This window comes from Pogonomyrmex barbatus, unplaced genomic scaffold (genome assembly GCF_055798465.1).
Source record: "Pogonomyrmex barbatus isolate J1 unplaced genomic scaffold, ASM5579846v1 scaffold3, whole genome shotgun sequence".
Taxonomy (NCBI): Eukaryota; Metazoa; Arthropoda; class Insecta; order Hymenoptera; family Formicidae; genus Pogonomyrmex; species Pogonomyrmex barbatus.
The window spans coordinates 7,906,762-7,914,092 of NW_028297127.1; positions in this window are offsets into that span (position 1 = coordinate 7,906,762).

Genomic DNA, 7,331 nt, shown 5'->3' on the forward strand with positions numbered 1-7,331 from the left:
GTTATATCGAGTGATATAATTAATACCAATTAATACATAATATTGCTTTGATTATACAATTTTGTAGATTATGGAAAAATTCTAACATGGAAGTGTGTGTGTGTGTGTGTGTGTGTGTGTGTGTGTGTGTGTGTGTGTGTGTGTGTGTGTGTGTGTGTGTGTGTGTGTGTAAGAAATAGAAAAGTAGAAAATATTACTTATTTCTTCGAAAAAAATGTTAAAATAATGAAAATATAATGAATTTATTAATGACATTGGATTTTAATTTTTATTATAAATAATTTTTGAGCAATATATAGAATTATTTTATCATTTTAACTTAGAAATTAATTTAATATTTTATTAATTTAATTTTTTCTAAATTATAATTATATTAAAACAATCTTTATTCATTATTTATTTATTAAAAGTTAAATTTTAATTAAAGATATAAATAATTTTATAATTCATTTGTGTGTGTGTGTGTGTGTGTGTGTGTGTGTGTGTGTGTGTGTGTGTGTGTGTTGTGTGTGTGTTGTGTGTGGTGTGTGGTTCTTTGGAAATTTTTTTTTCCTTGGAAATAAAAAACAATGAACCATGATCGTTTCAAAATCAAGTTGAATTCAATGAAACAAGGCAAACTTCTTTCGTTTCAACATTATTTGCATATAATACTTTGATCATGCGTTTTTTTTTAATTAAGCGATTAGAGAGTTTAGTGCTCATATAATCAGGATCATCATAGCTGAAAGATATATCTGTTATGCAAAAGCATGGATAAAGATTTATAATAATGTAAATGTCAAGTGATATATTCAATGACATTCTTCTGATATATTCAATAATACGTGTATACAATTAAATTATTTAAAATTAAAATTAACTATTGACAGTGACTAATTACACAATATATTATAATTTTATACATTTTTCTGTAAAAATGAATGAAAAGTTAATCTTTTTAGCATAAATACTATTGTTTGTATGTATGATTTTTAGCACATTTTTCTAAAGAGAAAAAATATCGTAATTTACAAATAAAAATTTATATATTTTTTGCTTTAAAGATACATCTATTATGTCTGCATCTTTTATGTTTCAAAAAAATCTGTTTTATATTTTTTATTATCTATTTGATCAAAAAAATCAAATATCTCTACGTATAATAAAAAATATCTTCTTTTGTCTTATTGTTAGCTTACAATTAAACGCTAAATCGCATCACAGTTCATTTTAATGTGCAACGTGCACCGTGTGTCAACAAAGCATATGGAATGAGCTGCAAGATCCATTCTTTTTTAAAGTATGTATACTTATTAAAATGCACTTAAATAAGATATTTATTTTAAATATAACTATTATATAAATGATGCATATAGCTCATATAAAGAAAAAATTGAATGAATAAACTAGTAGATAGAATCTTCATTAAAGCATTTTTATTAAACTATTAAACTATAAAAACTAAAGTATATAAAAATAAAAAATAAAAAAATTCGAAATTGAGATTATTGAATAAAAAATTATATTTTTTAACTCTACAGCAGACTATATGATTGAAAACAAAATTTGCAAAGCCATTTGTCAACGGAGAAAAGCAATAGAATTGATAGGAAGGATTTGTCATATACATATATTTCACATATATTTCACAATATTAATAGATTTTTGAAAACAATTAGAGTATGTTAAATTTAATTCGTCTGCGATCTTTCATTGAAATCGTAAGCAGACTGTGAAACGAAAAGTCAACATTAAAATTCTTTTGAAACTTGAATAATAACTGAAGAACTGAATAATAACTGAAAATGAATAAGTATTTGCAATATAATACATCGAAATTATACGTATTTTGCTGTTTGGACAAACACTGAGAATTTTAGAGAAGATTATCTGTATCAGATTGTCTTTTTTAAAAGAAAGAAAATGCATTTAAGCGTTGGCATACACAGTCCCGAATGCATCTACATACTGCAGTGCTCAAGGTGTTCAGTTTCTTGATTTGCCAATTATGCAATAAAAACAGATAACGCGTAGCACTCTAACGATGAAAGATTTGTAATGAGCACCTCAAATTTACAATTATTCTTTTCTCAAATATAATTTATGTGCAATTAGCATCGCATTTATTAGCTTGTATAATCTATTTGCTGTCTATTCTCGTATATAAAGTAGTTATCACACAATTGTATTAGAGTCGTATTAGCTTAATCGGAAAAAATATATAATCAGAGAAACATGGCGTAAACAGAAAGTAAAATTTAATGTGACATAAAATAAGAATTTTTTTTAATTAATTTAAAGTAAATAAAATAGAAAAATAACAGAAATAATTATTTAACTAACAGAGCCATTAAAAACATAAAAACATATTAAAGATTTATTATTATTATTATTATTATTATTATTATTATTATTATTATTATATTTAATATCTTGTTATTTGATGAAATTAATATGTTATGTTAATCTAAATAATATCCATGAAATATCCATGAGATTATATCTCAAACAAAAGTATCAAAGTATCAATGAGATCACTTTTCATAAAAAACTGATATATTATTCTATTAAGTCAATTGATTGTAATACAATTAATTGACTTATTAAAATAATATATCAGTTTTTTATTGTATTCAATAGGAGTCAATTGATTGTAATACAATCGTATTAATACAATTGTATTATAATCAATTGATTCCTATTGAATTAAATTATTATCAATAATTTATCACAAATTTATTGGAAATGTACGAATCGTACGATACACTATCACTTATCTTCTGTTGCATTTCTTGATTGATTAGACGTGTATGAATCGCTTACATAACTTGCCGCGAGATTGCGACAGTCACAAGTAAAATCATGTGCTGTCAATATTTAATAAAATATATTATAGATAAAATATATTATAGAAATTATAACAAGATATCATATATTATATACAGAAATAAGAGAATATGATAATGATAATAACTTTTAAATATATTTAATAAATTTAAAAAAATTAATTTTTTTATAAATATGATAATAAATTTATTTTCAGTATTTGATCCTTCTACATCAATAAATTTTTCTTTAAATTGATTAAGAATAATATTAATTTTTCTTTATTTACCTCATAATTTCTGATTTGAACATTCCCACTTCACCTTTTTATGATCATCAATTATTAAATATTTATTTAATGAATTTAAAGTGTTAATCTCATACTCTTTTTCAAACTTAATTTATTATTTTTTTAAGTCTAATAATTTTTATTTTTTTTTAGAAACTTTTTAGGATTATTTCCTCATATTTTTACAGCAACTAGTCATATAAGAATTTGTTTATCTTTTTCTCTCTCAATATGATTAGGTTTAATAATTTATGGAATTCTTAACTATTTCAATATAGAAAACATATGTATACATTATTTTCTTGATATTTGTTCGTAGTTTAATTATTACATTTATTATTATTTTATTATCCTTATATTTATTTGTTCTTTAATACAAGTTTATTCAATTTAATACAAGATTCAATAGATGGCTAGAGAAAGTTTGTTTTACGTTTTCTATCTTATATAAAAAAATTTTTATATAAATTTTTGTTCGTAAAGGAAAAAGAAATTTTCTAACATTCTTCATTATATGGATCATTCCTCGTAAGGATGATTGATCCATATAATCATTTGAATTCAACGAATCCACAGACTGATACTCAATATACCATAGATACTTACATATACTACGTCATATAAATCAATATCATTAATATCACTTCTACGAATTACATTTACAAACATTTGTAGAAAAGCAAGACATAATCCAAAAAAAAAAAATACGAAAGTAAGATTCATCAGCGGAAACTTCTTTTTATCTTTCTTAAGAAAAAACGAGAATTGTTGATATCATGAAAATGAAAAAAAGATAGATCTCTATTTCGTCGTTTTTGTTGAGTGAGTGATTTAGAAATATATAAAACGATTTAATGACTTAAAATTCTAGTATGAACATTCTAATATGTATTGGATAAAGCAGATTTTTAAATCCTTGAACATGTTATTAAATAAATTTATTTGTTGTACTTATTTATGTGATATTATGACAAATGATTTAGTTATGTAAGATATATTATGATAAGATTTGAATGAACCTATAAAATTGTTTTTGAAGTTAAATTTTTAGTTAAATTTTAAAGTAAAGTATTTAAGAAAAAATTAACATCAGAGTTTAAAATTATTTAATAATAATTTAGCGTTATAATCACGTATCTATCTAAGATTAATTTTTATTTATTAATGATTATAAATTAATTAACCAAATTAGATTTTATTAATTGAACTTTGAATAAAGTATACAATTACAAATATTTTTTCTAAATTTCTATCTGAAACAAGTATTTTATGAAAAATATGCATATAATTTATGATTATTATCGGCAAACTTGTGCGCGTGAGAAGAATAAGTAATTATATATTTAATCTCATTTTATTTAAGTGACAAATTAGATATTAAATTAAAATGTGAATTCTTTTTTTTATAACAGTACTATTTTTCAAAAACTTTCATAAAATTATTGTTTGGGTATATGGCATAAAATAATGCACAACATATTTTGAATTCAGCATTGAAAAATATAAAAATAGAAACGTAATATCGTTTCTTAAAAAAATACAAATTTAATTTTCCTAGCAATAAAAGAGAAACATCATTTTTTATCATTAATTTTACACACACAGACATACACACACACACACACACACACACACACACACACACACACACAATTTAATAAATTTCAAAGTTATTTGAGTAAATAAACAAAAATTTTAATTATACATTGATTTTGTAATACATAATATTATATTTATTTATGTATTTAAAGTTTAAAGTTTGTAATCAATCATTTTGCACTAGTTAAGATATTATTGTTTTGTATTTATTATAGATAAGATGCGCGATACACTTTGAATTGGAATCAGACAGTTTGAACGAGACAGTATCGCGATAAAGGATTAATGTATTTCTCTCTAGGGCTCCATCGCAATTCTCTTTTTGCGCAATACCCGAATTCTCAGTCTTCAGCCGAGTGTAATTTAAGGACGGGAGCACGAACGAGAGGGGTCTGCTTCAACATTTAGGAGACTTCTATTTTTAGCAGTGGTGTGCGCCTCTTGTTGAGCATCGATCGTTGGTTTTTTCCGCGTAGGTAAGACGTATATAAGGAATTGGAACCGGAGGATGTGAGTTAGGGAAGACAGGGAAAGAGAGAAGGAGAGATAGAGGGGAGAAGAGAATCTCTCTCTCTCTCTCTCTCTCTCTCTCTCTCTCTCTCTCTCTCTCTCTCTCTCTCTCTCTTTCTCTTTCAAGGAGGGTTGGTGGAAAAAGGAGGTTGTTAGAGGTCAAGGTTGAGGCAGTAAGATCTCTCTCTTTATCTTCCTCCCCCCCTCCTCTCTCTCTCTCTCTCTCTCGGTCCGTCCCTCTTTCATCTCCAGATTGTCTCCAAAAGCGCGGATTGTCGAATGTTGTCTTCTAAGCTGGTGTCAAGGGTCGCCGAACTTTTGATCCAACAAAGTTAATATCGCGGCCCGATAGAACCAACGGGATTTTTACATGACGACAGTGCAAGACGAAAGAAATCGATTATTTCGTAATCTGACTTCTTTAGGGACGTCTGTAGGTGAAGAGAGAAGTGGCGATTAATCTGAGACGCTTTACTTATCGTGCCCTATGTATACGACGTAGTCTACATCGCTATTTCGGAGCGCGATATTGAATTCGTAATTTGTGAGATTCGCTTGAAATATGAAGTGTCGAAAATTATTCTGCGTCTCTGGTATATATATATATATATATGGAAATTGCAGACGTGAATATCCGAATTGATCTGATTGGTAGGATAAAATCGCAAGAATTAAACGGTTGTGAAACCACGTTTGCAATTGCAATTATATTAACGATTTTTTTTTAAATTTCTTGTAACGTTTACTTTTATTGGCGTCATCGAATTATCATAACTTTATAAAGAAACCATCATAGTAATTAATGACCAGTAACGATAAATCTCTTCATTTTATCTCTTTGAAATTCTATTCCAAAGATAACGAATTATCGCGCAGCATTTTCGTTACAATCTGTGACAGATCAAAGCTCTCATAGGGTTATCCTTAAAATTTTTATGGACATTTTAAATTGCAAATTAAATTAATTAAATCATAAGTTCTGCAATTTTAATAATTTAAAATTTATTATAAAAAAGAATTTTGCATTTTACCAAAAATAGTATAGTATTGAAATATTAAATCGGACATTTTTCAAAATTTAAAACTTCCTAAAAATGTTTTTCGACTACTATACCTAGCTATTATACGTATCGCTGACATACACGTCACATGATACTCACATAATAGATAATGACAATATAATTAACTCATGATGTTATTGTAAATTTATTATTATAGATATAATGTAATTGTTGCAAGGCTACAACGACAATAGAATGCGTAACTTTTGCGAAGGGGGTATCAATATTGTGCTTAAATTTTTAGTAATTTTGTAAAAATAAAAGATATTAATAGCTTGATATTTTAATAATAATATTGCTATAATTCTCATACAATGTTGAATGTTCAATAGATTTAAATAGAGCTGATGTTAATGTTAATAGAACTATTTTATTCTAAAAAACCTATATAATTTATGCTTAAATAAGATAAGAGCAGATATACTTATCAGTAGTATTAATATAAGTTTACAAATCTTTTACTTTCAAATCTTTCTATTGTTAAACAAGTTAATCATAATAACAAAGCCCATTGTTCGATGCGCGGTTTGGACGAAAATAGGAGATACTAAAACTGTTTATTCTTTACATTGCAATTCTACAAAGGCTACTATCTCCTCACATGTTTTGTTCCATTCAGATGTAAAAGGAAAAATTATAAAAATTATGTAGAATGTACGAAAAAAAAATTACATAAAAGCCACGTGTTGATTGTTATATAATACTTCTCGAATGGGTCAAATTATGCGGCTAAACGAAATGTGACTCAATGTTGCGCACGAACTCCATAACTATTATACGTATCGCTGACACGCACGTCACATGATACTCACATGATAGATAGTGACAATGTAATTAGCTCATAATGTTATTGTAAATTTATTATTATAGATATAATGTAATTGTTGCAAGGCTACAACGAGTACAAGGCTACAGTAGAATGCGTAACTTTTATGCAAAGGGAGTATCAATATTGTGGTCAATATCGTAATAAGTCACGAAAGCGATGATCTTCAGATTTTTCGCTATCGAGGGGACGAAAACGAGATTTTATCGAAATCTCATTCTACTGTTGAAATCGAGTT